The sequence below is a fragment of the Pimephales promelas genome, chromosome 6, assembly GCF_988280905.1.
Source record: "Pimephales promelas chromosome 6, fPimPro1.hap1.1, whole genome shotgun sequence".
NCBI lineage: Eukaryota > Metazoa > Chordata > Actinopteri > Cypriniformes > Leuciscidae > Pimephales > Pimephales promelas.
Window position 1 is genome coordinate 40943973 of NC_142774.1, and position 14261 is coordinate 40958233.

Genomic DNA, 14261 nt, shown 5'->3' on the forward strand with positions numbered 1-14261 from the left:
GGAAGTGTCCTGAAGGAAATCGAGGCCGACGCCGCCACTGATTGGTTACTATTAGGAGACACTAATGGGTGTGACATTGATAAGGACTGTAACCCGATCGCATGTTTTTAGTGCTAACTTCTGCACTCCCGTCCAGCCATCAATCACTATTGCACGCCGAGCAAACTCCCTCGGCTCGCTAAATATTTAATCAGCTTTAAAAAAGATTACGGGCCAAAAAGCAGAGAAAATGATCAGTCCTTTTCCTCCCTTGAAGTCTTCTGCTCTTTTCAGTGTCTTATGACAAACAAACAAAGTGCCAAAATTATATCTTTAAGGGCTCAAGTTTGTAATAATATGAATATTAATAGTATTAATAGCTGTTAATTTGGTTACTTAGCCTACAATTGTCATCTGAAAGAGCTTTTTAAAAAACCTGAATTATTTTACTCTTTTAATTCATTCATTTAATTTCTTTTTATACCTGTTTTAATTTTCCTTGGTTTTATTTTGTGATTATTTAAATTCATTTCTGTAAAGCACTTTGTTCTCAACTTGCCTTGATTTAACTATGCAAAATGTGTTTTGTTGCTATAAATGAATGTATTGAATGCCATAATAGATCTGGATTTGATTAAAAGCAGTTAATTTAGATGTACAAATTGTTTTCAGTGTAATTGCGATACTGCAAGCTTAATATTTTGAATTATTCTTATTTTTCTGTTTTAATTTTATTTCAGTTAAAGTTTAAGTATTTTGTTGTGTGTTTCGCCATTCGCCATTGTTTTTTCTTTCTTTTTCTTTTTTTATAAAAAAAATCTAGATCAACTTAACACTTAATGAAAATGACAAATAGCAACTTGTATACAATAAAATATATTTTATGTATTATATAAAATATATTTTATATATTATATAAAATATATTTTATATTTTATGTTATATTTCTTTTCATATTTTATCTAATTATTATTTTTTATACCAAAAGTTGGTTTTGTTGGTATAAATAATGTATTTAGTATAATTGAGTAAAACAAAATAACTATTTCATTGAACTATTATAGTTTTTAACATTATTTTGAATAAGTTTTTATTTTTCTGTTTTCATTTTAATTTGAGTTAAAAAATTATTTGTTGTGTGTTTTTGTCATTAATTTTGGTTTTAAATATGTCTAAACAATTTTTATGATTTTATTTAACTTACTTTAAATGAAAATTAGATTTTTTTTCCTTTTATAATTATTTTTTATTTTAAATGGTGTCAGCTTTAGTTAACTATAATAACCCTGATTGGGCCAGATAACTTTGTACCCTAAAAGGTTCATATTACACCCTAATTATGTACCCTATGAACTTACTCATTGCTCTTTACCATGTTGTTGTTGCATGTTCTGCATTTGACAGGTGCTTTTATCTAGTGCATCTTTACATTTATTTGGGAATGGTACCCTATAGCTTGGATGTCAAAGAATATTACAATAACACTTTGCTACTTTGGTGATTTTTTTGTCACTTAATCCCACATTTCTCCCACAGATGTTTGAATGACTTCCTCCGAAACGGATGCAGTATAGTTTAGTGCATAATATTTAATCCTATCCACACATGTTCAGCGCTCACAGCTGTCATCGGCCCTCCGTCCCGGGCCATTGACACATTCCCAAAGTCACCGGACACCTGAGCCCGTGCTGCTTCCACCAGAGCCATAATTAAAGTATAAGTTACTGCATACAGCACGGTGTCCGGTGACCAGAGCAGAGACCCGATACCTGAGGCTCTGGTTCTACAGCACCGGCTCCCCATTAGCAGGTATGAATTATACATTCAGTACCATGGTACTTATAGCACAGAGAGAGGGAGGGAAAGCGAGAAGGACGACAAGAGAGAAACAAGTGATAAAAGAGAGTGAATGATCAGTGAGAGACAGGTGGACATTGAATCAAGGAAGGTTGTTTGAATGAAACACTGCAGAGAGAGAGAGAGAGAGAGAGAGAGAGAGAGAGAGAGAGGAGGGGACATTAACCTTGACTCAAAGTGCATGATGTCATAATGATGTGTTTTATCTCTGAGCATCATTTAAACTCTCCTATCAAAACTGGGCAGTGTTTTACTATTTCCACATCTTTTGACCGATGCATTTGTGTTCCAGTCATTCATGATGATTTTAAACAACATTTTTTTTTAAAGATTGCACAAAGAATAAGAGTCTTCTTGATTAAATATTTAAGGGGTGATAATAAATAGAAATAAAAAAGTCAAAATATTTTTGTTTTCTGAGTGTGAATATATTTTACAATGTAATTTATGCAAAGCTAAATTTTCAGCATCATTACTCAGTCAGCGTCACATTTTCTTAAAAAAAATATATAATAGATTTTTTAATATTTTCCATGACTTTTAATGGCTGTTTTAGGTCTGGAAATAACAATTTTGTCAAGCTCTGTTTGAGTCTGCGCGTCATGGACGGAAGTGCTAAAAAAATCGCCAAAAACGGGCTTCAATGGAGTTCCAATGAGATCGCTCTGTCCATTTATTTTACTATGACATAAACAGACTCGCAAATCTGGCTGATTATTTCTCCTGAAAAATGGTCGAGTTTTGGTCTATACTAATCGGTCCCATCGGGAGAATACATTTAGAGTTCTACAAACTGCCAAAAGTTAAAGAGAAAAGTGCAAAAAAAAAAAAAAAAAAACTGATGAAAGCAGCCGTTTGTGGTTGAGAGAGGCACAGCATCAGCTCATCAGCCAGCACATGTGTAATTGAAGCTTTGACTATGGCTACGGGCTAGAGAAGCTAGCTCGTTCGGACCTTTAACACATATTACCTTTAGTTTGTCAAAAATATTGCGCTCTCTCCTGCTTGGTAAGTCCTTCTCTATATGATTTCGCACCTACCACGGATTTGTCTGTGTTTTATTTTAGTGTAACAATGTGTTCAGTAGTACATAAACAGTGCAATCCATCCGAGTGCCCCCATAATGGCCGCTCATCCGGGTTACCGCCCAGAATGTGACGTTGGTGAAAACCCTCCATTTTTTTTTTTTGGGCGCCAACCACAGATTAGCCCACGTCATAGCAACCAACAGAGCTCCAGTGTTTACCACTCAGGCGAAGATAGACAGCCGACTGCCGACAAAACATAGGTATTTACTAATAATTTATCACGTTATTGTAGGCTTTTTAAAAATAATATAATTTAAAATAGTTGTGTTTAAAAACGTTCGAGAGGTTCGGCTAACGTTGACATGGCTGGATTATCGTTAGCTGCTACGTTAAGTCAAACTGCCGTTCGGCGCGACGAACCTCAACAGACTGCGCCTCAAAAATATGAATTATTTTCAATAAAGAGACACGATATTATTCCCACACTGACTGGAAAACTTAACATAGTGTTAACATGGTGTTTTGAATGAGGAGGCAAAGTCCTCACAGGTTTTATTTGTTGTTATGGATCAAATGTAAATTCATGGCCCAGTTACACTTAATAATGTTGTCAGTTACATAAACGTTGGATTTACATCAAAAAAACATCAACAACAACAAAAACAAATGAGAGAGACGTAGCTTTACCTTCTGGCTGTTAATTAAAAAAAAAAAACAAAACAGTGATTTATACACTTTTTAATGTCACATTTTGTAAATATTTGCATTGCTTTATTTGTGTATTATAGATTTTTTGCTAAAAAAAATGTTAGCATCCCTTGCCTCCTTAGAGGAAGCACTTAATAAATAATAAAATGTGTGCCTTGAATGCAATGTTAGATGTTTTGGATAAAAGTGTCTGCCAAATGCATAATGTATGTTATATCAAATTCGTCTCCGGCGTGTCACCTGAAATTCTTTACTAGAAACTCAATTCTTACATTTTTTAAAGAAAAAGATGGAAAAATCCAGAGTGTTTTTTTGTGTGTGTGTTAACATGTCATTGAGTGTCAGATTTTGGCATATGTTTTATGCAAGAACAGCTAAAACATCTTTTCTGTCTTTGGTTCAGGGGTCAGTGGGCTGGTCACGAGTCAAACTCTGGGGTGGGTTTTGACAGTGACAGCCGATACACTTCATCTGTGATTACAGGTCTTTTCCATCTCACGGAACTGCTGCAACTCCCACAATATTGATCCTCTAATAAAAGTCAACATGGAGAAGCAGAAAGATGCAGAATGAAATTACTGCCATCTCTTTCTTACTTTCTCTCTCTGTCTTTCAGCTTTAGTTCCTCCTCCATTTCTCTGGTTTGGCCGAGCGGATGAGATCCGTCTTTGACAGATGTGGCGACTGGGACAGAAGTGAAGTAGATGAAGACAGATTCTGACGTGTGTGTTGTGGGTGAGGAGATGCTGAAGTAATGGCAGGAGCATTGCTGCACAAGAGTGAAAGAATGCAATGATATTATTTATATATATTTCTTGTCATCATCATCGTCATATCTATCTTCAAAGTATTAAATAAAATATTGCACTCAGAAAGTGTAAAGACGGAAATAATTTTCGTTTCAATAAATACTCATCTTTTTGTAGACAGATGGTGTAGTTACAATATCTACCAGCAGGGGCTAACTGTGCAGCCAAACCTGTAACTAGGAAGAAAACATTATCCTCCAGGAAGTGACATCATCATTTTAGAGGGAAAACAGAAGGCACAAATATTAGTAAGTAGCAATGGGTTTGGTGGATTCTGTGATGTTTTGTGGTGTGTCACCGTGCAATCAAATGATCAACATTTATTTCGATAATATCAACATTTCAAAAGCTGGTTTTAGCAAATATCAAAATGAAGTTCAGACTCTCATCACTTTCTTTAGCTCTTTATTTCCATCGCAATCTCTTGCAATTGCGTATTCAATAATCAGTAGTATTTAAATAAAGTTGGTAAAACATATTTTGGATCATGAATATTATGCATTTTTCTTGGAGTTCTACTATTTCCCATTTGACGTCAAGAAAACATTTAATTGTTTTCAAGCCATGAAGGTCTACAGTGGGTCTGTTGTCGATATAATTTCCTTCTTTATGGTTTTCTTGCTATGTGACAACATAATGTTGTTGTGCATGTTGGCTGTACTACATTAAATGCGTTTCCATTTCCAATTTTTCGCATTAACTCTTTTTCGTTTCGTTTTCTAAGTCAATAACCACATAAGCGAGTTTAAAAACGTTTTTGCGAATTTGCGAAATTCGTTGTTTCTGATGCGATACATTAAAATGGAAACATAGCTATTGACTTAAGTTAATTTCACTTAAGACTTAAGTTCAATTATTCAAAATAACTAATATAAATTCAATATATTTATTCACTATGCATTTTAAATTATGCAAAGTTACACATTTTTCTTTTTCTTCAAAAATTACATCCTTATTTTTTTTCTTTTTATTTTCTTCTCAGACAAGCCGATACAGTGAGGCCTGTCTGTTCATTTGACGTTCGGCATAAAGCCTATTTGGATTTTTAACAACAGGTCTAAACAACACTCTAACTACGGTATTGTATAATTTGTACAAATCAACAAAAACACATTTAGTTAAATCACAGAAGTAAAAGGACTGATCAAGAGTTAGGTATACCTGTGGCCACAATAATACATAGCCAGAAGAACGTATGATCTTACTTTCAGATATTTTTTACCCTGAAATGTATATTAAATAAATGTATAGGCTCAACCACTTGGAAAGTAGGCTACATAATTATTTGAGAGCAATTAAATGCTCAATTATTTTAATCCGTTAATCAAAATAAAACTGTCTGCAAGCTTCAGAGATTCTTTCATGTAGTAAAAAAAGTTTTACTTGTAGAGTTTCACTCAATCATTTTCTCTTGCAACAAGACTGTTGTTTGCTTCTAGGTCATGCTTTCATTTTCTTACTAGAATGCACTTTGAAATCGGTTTAATAAAGAAAACAATGTTGCCACTGTGATTTATGGCTTGATTTGAAGACATCAGAGACTACCCATAAGTCCATTTCCAGAAACATTATGCACTCTAGAACCTGATTGAGATATGATGTCACTGGAATAAACCATAAACTGTAGATTTGAATAGAATATAAAAAAAATAAATATTTCATCATGAGGTAAATGTAATTTTTGATGAGATTAGCTTTATTTAATTAGTATGCACAAAACCAAAACAATTAATGATACTATGAAACATTTGGGTTTTTGATGTTAATGATGTTACATCTACCAGCAAGGACTAAATGACTCATGCTAATCATTTACCCCTTGAGTTGGGGGCGGGGCTACATGTTTGTCTGACCAATTAGCAGAAGGGGGACCTGTTTGGAAAGAGTCAATTAAAACACTGCACCTTTAAAAAGAACATTTAGGGCCTTATATAATTTATCAAATTAAACTGAACATTTCTTTCCCAGTATCACACTTTGGGGAGAGAAGTATTTTAATGCTTGCAGTCTGTTTGATATCCCACTTCTGTTGCTTCCCGCAGAATCTCGTGTGAAGCGTTGTTAATTGAGAGCCTCCCGAGACCCCTGCTAGTTTGAGAAGAACCAAACGAAATGGGATTGTTGTCTTGGGAACAGCAGAGGAGATGGGAAAAGCCCAGGGGAGACGCATTGAAGAGCGGAGGCCAGGCAGGCCATGACAGGTAAACAACAACGGTCCCCCCTCTCTCAGACTCTCTTGGGCCGATCCTGTCCAGGAACTATTGGGGTGAAACTAAGGAAGGGGCAAATGGGATGTTTGAAAGGGCAATGCAGTGGAACCTGGTAAACAGACTGTGAATGTCTTCCAAATCCATTTTTTTCTCAGTGTTTTTCCCTTTTTAAACACTTAAACTGTTTTTATTTTCTTTTATGGCAAGACATCACAGGTGGATAGGGTACAAATATAGCTAATAGATCACCGTACTTTCCCCAGGTGATAAATCATAGATAACTATTTTGATTTTTTTTTTTTGTTTAATATGAAAACTAGGCATTATCTAATTAAATACAATTTGAATAAAACTTCTGAGCAGAAATCTCAACATTGCATAAAGTTCAAAATTAATTGTATTTTGTTGACATACAGCAGAGATTTTCAAAATAAATAACGGCCAGAAACAAAAAATCCACACGCTTTTAGGAATAAAATGTTTAATATCAGGTGAATGATATATCAACAAACTCCTCTGTAAAAACCTTCAGAATATAAATAGGTGTGTGTAAAGCTGCTGAAGTGAAGATTGTAATTGAAGTCTACAGATGCAAATAAGATAAAGTGTCATCATATACACACTTAAATGTTTATTTTGGGTGTTTTCTCTCCACCAGTCTAAAAGAAGACCAATTATGTGAGCAAAATTTCAAAATTGACTTAATATATACCATGTAGACAAGAGCTTTGTATGTTCTCATATTCTCTAATGAGATAAATGTGTTAATTTTATGCAAAAGGGCAATTTTAACATTGGCCTCTCATTGCACAGGTCAATTCATAGGAAGTCGAGCATTTTTCAATGTCATTTGCCTTGATTTCAAGGTGTCTCCGGCGTCTTCTGACCTCCACCAAGTGAAACGCTGAACCTTAACCCCCAGTAACAGAGATTCCCTGTTGGATTTGTGTTCCACAACAGGATGAATCCTTGTTACTGAGAGCAAGAGGTCAGATGTTCTCCTCGCTCGCCGCTATCCTGAAAACAGCACAAGAAAAGCAGAATTTACTAATTCCATTGGTATAAACGGGGGTTGTGCATCATTAAAGCGTGTGTGTCGGTATGCGACGGTCCCTTGTGACACAGTCGATTGCATCTAACAAAGCGGGGTTAAACAGATTGAGTAAAGTGTCGGCCTCTCGTCGACTGATTGTTTGACCTTAACTCCCGTTGTTCTCCCACCCCCCTGTGTTTCTGTGTTTGGGGAAGGAAACTTAAATCAGCAATTAACATAAATAATTAACTACTCCCTGGGATTAATAATTAATGTGTCGGAGGAGTGATTGTTCCCGCTTAAGATAGCGATAGCACCTCTAGAGCCCAGAGAAGCCCATTACTTACTTTTGTTGGCACTTTCAACTTTTAGTTTGAGAACTCGTTCGTTTATCTATTTATTTTGCCCAAAGGAGAGTGTATTCACAAATGAGATCATCTGAGTTATTATTATATACTATCATGTTTATTTTTATTTTCATGTTTTCGTTTTAATTTAAGTTATAGTAATTTGTCATTTTAAATATTGCATTATTTTAGTTTGAATAATTGTAGTTCTTTTTTTCACTTCTCTTTTCATCTAATTATTTCAATAGTAATGTGCTTTTGCAGTATCTATTTTTTGTTGTTGTTGCATGAAATATTGTTTGCCTGTAGAGTTTCAATACCATTGTGATGCTCAGATTTCAATAGGAACTTGTATATTTTCTTTCCAAGAGCATTTGGTGAGAGCTGATATCCACATTTATTTTATAGCTCAATACTCTTACTGTATATGACAGCTATTTTTACTCTCCCAGACAAAGTTAAAACTTAACTGGCAGCTTTTGCTCTTCATTTAATCTCAAAAACAAAGCATTGAGATGTTGAAGAGTTTTATTTACTCTGCATTTTCTTTCGCTATAGCATTGACACACTCTTGAAATGTTGTCCTCTTCTGTCTTCTTTACACCTGTATCTACTCTGATACGCCTTTCACTGTTTGTGTACTGTATCATGTTGCTGAGACCTGGCTCGTTAATTGCTCGGTAATAACAGTGCTTCTGTTGATCTGTTCATTTCACAGCGCTGCTACAAACCTTTTAGGCTGTCTGCTCGCAGCTCAGACTCTATTGGATTTGGCTCATGTGCCCCGTCTAACGCTTTGAGAGCTGCACTAATGTGCTGTCAGCCGTTCCACACACACTCCCTCTGGTGTGATGCGCTCTCCCGTCTGGACAACTGTTGCGTCTGCCAAATTTGACCAGGACCCAGACGAGGTGAGAACTGATCTGATCTAACATCAAATATAGGCTCTTAGTGTTTACAATAACTGATTGTGTTTCCTTCGACGTCCTTGCAACACAAATCCCATTAAAATCAACACATTCACAGCATTCTCAGGCAGAGTAAAGTGATAATTTTATTTTCATTTTTATTTAAAAGTTTAAATTCTAAAAAAAGTTTACTTTAAGATGATTTACCACTTAAATTATAATAAATGCATGTTATAGTTTAAGTATTTATGCACACAATGCTATTTTCTTAGATTTCCTCATGAATAACCCATATTTAGTTAAGTGCTAAGATACTGATATATATACTTTTTCTGTTTTCATTTTTATTTAAAAGTTAAAATTCTAAAAAAGTTTACTTTAAGATGATTTACCACTTAAATTATAATAAATGCATGTTATAGTTTAAGTATTTATGCACACAATGCTATTTTCTTAGATTTCCTCACGAATAACCCATATTTAGTTAAGTGCTAAGATACTGCTATATATATATATATATTTTCCGTTTTAGTTTTTTTTTTAAGTTTAAATTTTAAAAAAAGTTGAATGTAAGATGATTTACCACTTAAATGATAATAAATGCATGCGTTATAGTTTAAGTATCTATGTATACAATGCTATTTTCTTAGATTCCCTCATATTAAAGCCTTTTTTGAGGCCCATACTCACCCTCAGACATACGGCAGAGACCGTTCTCAACTTCTGCTCTTCTTTAGGGCTTCGACGCAAGTAACTGAGCACCTGCTGGTATGATCCTCATCTTCAATGTTAGCCACAGCCTCTGGACTCCAAACTCTGAACGCTGCTTATCTTTACAGCCACTAATACTAGCAGAGGAATCCATAGATGGGACCAGCCCATGTTAACCATTAACACCCCAACTTCATCCTGGTGAGATCCTAAGTAATTTTGAATGCCACAATGCATTTAGACTGAATTAGCACATGTTGCTATCAATAAAATTAATTTCTTATTCCCGTGCAATGTAAACAAAGCAGCTTCGCACGTCTTGCTATGCATCAAAAGTCTCACTGTTGTCTTTTAAAAACAATATGCAAATTTATGGTGTGATATGCAGGTCTTATCAATTTGCATGCCACATCTTTACAACATCCAACACGCATTGGCAATTATTAGCAGATGTGTTCCTTAGTGTACATGATGTCATTAGACCAAGTGTTTGTGCACAACCTCTGCCTTGGTTTTCGCTGTAATCTCCTCTTGCAGAAAAGTTCAAAAGTCCGATTGATAATCTGTTATATTTGTAAAGATAAAAAAATGGACCAGAACAAACTGCCCTGGTTTTGCAAGCTTGCTTGTTTTATACCTTACGTCACTGCAACTCTCTTGTGATTAATCATGGACTGTACCATTTAGCATTTAGTTTGTTTCATATTACTAGCTTTATATCGCACAGCAGCACGAGACTTCAGCTCGATCTCGCTCTGTTACCAACCTCAATCAGGCTAATAAGCACCGGCCAATCCAGAACTCTTGGCTGTTATAATAAGGCAATTAAAGAGAGCTGGCAGACAGACACTTCCCACGATGCCGGGACTCCCAAGACGGGCCCTGCCAATGCCAATCTCTAATAGGGCCCAATGCACAGGCCTGGGAAGATGCAATTGGATTTGAAGCCAATCAATCATTCCAGCTATTGACCTATGATTGGATTTAGAAGACATGTCAGGGCCGCTTTGATTTTAGCTCGGGCCCAATGAAGCTGGATGTGAAGGTTTATTGTTTTGGACGGACAGAGAGCGGTGTGTGGGCTTTGACACGCTGCCAGAAGAGATGGATGCGTACAATGACTGCTGTATCCATCCATCAGAGTTAGAATCCGTCATCTCATCTTTCACAGGACTGCTGTACAGCTTCATCTACTGCTTTTGGGGTCTGCACTTGATCTTGTGCCTTGGAGTGTCTCAAATGTCTCAGCATTTTTAAAGCTGGAGTTTTAGCTAGCATCTGACACAAATTTTGGTAATCATTTAAAGATGCATAGGGAACGGATCGATACCTGATTAAATGCATGTTAGTGTGTCTGTGATGTACGTATAATACACAACCCATAGGAGAACAGTATGATTTGATGATAATGTGTACTATAAAGCACAAAAGACCCAAAACTTAATAAAAACTATACAGACATTAAAAAAAGACAAACACAACAAAAATTCTAGGGATGCGCCGATATTTAAATTTTTGTCCGATACCGATAACCGATAATTCCTTGTATGTGAATGCCAGTAACCTATATATTGGCCAATAAATCTATATCAACAATTGTATAACATTTTTTTAGAGCCTAATTACTGATACTAGGGATGCGCCGATATTAAAATTTTGTCCGATACCGATAACCGATTATTCCTTTTATGTGAATGCCAGTAACCTATTTTTTGGCCAATAAATCTAAATCCTAATTTGTATAACATTTTTTGAGCCTGATTACTGATACTAGGGATGTGCTGATATTAAAATTTTGTCCGATACCGATAACCGATTATTTCTTTTATGTAAATGCCAGTAACCTATATATTGGCCAATAAATCTAAATCCTAATTTGTATAACATTTTTTTGAGCCTGATTACTGATACTAGGGATGTGCCGATATCAAAATTTTGTCCGATACCGATAACCGATAATTCCTTGTATGTGAATGCCAGTAACCTATTTTTTGGCCAATAAATCTAAATCCAAATTTGTATAACATTTTTTTGAGCCTGATAACTGATACTAGGGATGCGCCGATATCAAAATTTTGTCCAATACCGATAATTCCTTATATTTCAATATTTCAATGCCAATAAATCTAAATCCAAATTTTTATAACTTTTTTGAGAGCCTGATTATAAAAATAAAACTCACCTTTAAATCCATGTCTCAAGCACACAATAATAATGTTCTCATAATAATTTTATGTGGCCTGTATGACAGACTTGCGGTGCACATGTTGCACTGAACTGTATTTTCCTTTGATTTCAATCATATTTCAAGCTATTCTAAATTGGTGATTTTTGAATTTTCAAATTAAATTTTGGTTGAACATTGCTCATCTGAAGTGTCTCAGCTGAAGGAAATAATCCATTATTTATCAACTTAAATATATCGGCCAAATTTTCCTATCAAGCCGATAACGATAACAAAAAATGTACATATATCGGCCGATACCAATATAGTGGCTGATATATAGTGCATCCCTAAAATTACTTAAAAACATGACAACAGATAAAATCCAAATATACTAATGTGATACTAAAATATCAATGGTTTATATGATATGCAACATAAATATCATGTTAATTAGCTTTCCTTTAAGTTATGATTGTAATATGAAAGTTAGCGTTTACTCTTTCATCTAGCATTATTTCAGTTTTGTGTGTCATAGAGGATACGACAATTGATAAGACTAATGTGAAATAAACTTTAATGCTGTCAATCATGATCAAAGTCTTAGCTATTATGTTTACGCAATCTGACATAAAACCTTGGCTTGTGTGCAAGATCTCACCGGACTCATATCAATCAATCTGATAAGCCTCAATCATAAAGGACAGAACAATGTAGTTGAAAAAGTCGTGTACAAAATATTTGTATATTCTTTTCAACTTTCTATTCAGCAAAAAATTCTGAAAAGAAATATGAAGCCGCACAACTCTTTCATCATTTATAATAATCAGAAATGTTTTTCATGTGACACTGAAGACTGAAGTAATGATGCTGTGATCTTACAGACCCCAAACTTTTGAACGATTGTGTAATTGAAAAAGTGCTGTCGATTTCAGTGCATATATATCATCATCCATACGGCATTGGATATATAAACAAACATAAATCACAAAGACTAATTTGTTCGAGGAGAACAACAAATCGCTCCAAGCTTTTGTAGAGGTTTTAGAGTATCTTTCTCTAAAACTTTGTTAAAATTAATGTCATGTTTGGCGACAGTAAAGGAACGCTGAAGTCTTGTGTTGCTTTTCGTTTCAGGTGGTGTAGCATGACCTAGATGAGGAGAACGACGGAGAAGAAGAGGTATGGTAATGCAAAGAGACCTTCAGAGTCTGTCCCTGTCGTTTAAATTACAAGAGCGAGATTAATTTTCCATTTGCAGACCTCTGAAAGATTGCAAACATCTTCCCACAAACATTCCACTGATAAATGAAAAGCAGCGGCACTCTAGAAATAATGACATGAATTACAGCACTCTTACTGCGGTAATCGCTGAGTAGCTTCTGGATATAAAGGCTGATCAATATGCCCTCTGAAGGCCTGCAGAAGGACGAGTGAGGAAAACCAGTCAGACCAGACCTGAGTCGAGTTTCCTGAGACTTTAATGCGCTTTTCTGACATTACACCAGAGGTCTCTTTTATAAAACTACACAGGATCATTACTAAAAGTGTATGTGCATCTGAAAGCCAAAAGTGCCGTACGGCAAAAACATTCAGACTTATAAACCCATGCATCCGCCTGAACTTGCGCAATATTCCCTTTATAAACCCAGTCAGATTGTGCGCACATGCGTTTTCACCCCAAAATAACCATATATATGGAGCCTAGTTTTACTATGCATATCCTCATTTGCATATGCATATTCATCCACGTGATACAAGACATTAGGTAAATATGAGATACGGATGTGCGCCACATTACATTGCTAAAAGTCATTTAGTAGCCGATCCTTTCCTTGTTTTTGAATAAATAAATAAAATAGTATAAAACACATTTCAGAGAATGTTTTTCTCAATCTTTTCCACTGGCCAAATAGTATTTTTAATTGCTTTATTGCATTATTGATCATAATTTGTGTAAAAATCTGCTGTTAATCCTCGCTGTATTAAAAGAAAGTGCAGCAAAAGTGTTCAAAAGCAGCGCATCCACTACTAATATTTCTATTTATTAGAATATAAAAAATGTAGTAACTTCTCGGCAACGATTTCATGTGTTTTAAGTGCTCCATTAATGAAATATTTAATCTAAATGTGTATATCAGATGTAGAACAGAGTTTAAATCATTCTTTTATTTATTTCAACTGTTATTGTGAGCATGCACTGTATTTATGATTAGGACTCATAATGAAGATTTGATTTACTTTATTAATCCCAGGGGGGAAATTTATAATTAAGATTTACTTAATGAAGTCCCTCAGCTCACCATCAGTGTCGCCAAACTGCTCCGTCTCCAAAGTGTGCGCATGAGTCAGAGTTTGCGTGCAGGTGCACAACTAATGTGTCGGAAGTGGCGTACGCCTCCTTTAGGGCCTGTTTTGTGCAAACGCAACGGTTATAAATGAGGCCCCACATTTTTTTTAATGCTAATGTATATTTTTACATGACATTTATGCAGATTTGATACAGA

The 14261-nt window shown here is 35.2% G+C and overlaps 1 protein-coding gene across 6 annotated transcripts in view; it reads left to right on the plus strand.

Moving 5' to 3' along the window:
• Positions 1–4192: 4192 nt before the first annotated feature.
• runx1 (RUNX family transcription factor 1) overlaps positions 4193–14261 on the plus strand; it is a 115433-nt gene continuing 105364 nt past the window's right edge. For 3 of the 6 annotated variants that reach the window (XM_039648350.2, XM_089132580.1, XM_089132576.1), the window contains exons 1-6: positions 4193–4307; positions 4499–4629; positions 6424–6582; positions 8690–8882; positions 9617–9791; positions 12892–12936. The gene's annotated coding sequence lies outside the window, so the exon portion shown is untranslated. The remainder of the gene's footprint in view (positions 4308–4498; positions 4630–6423; positions 6583–8689; positions 8883–9616; positions 9792–12891; positions 12937–14261) is intronic. The other 3 variants (XM_089132577.1, XM_089132578.1, XM_089132579.1) reach the window with 3 other exon arrangements.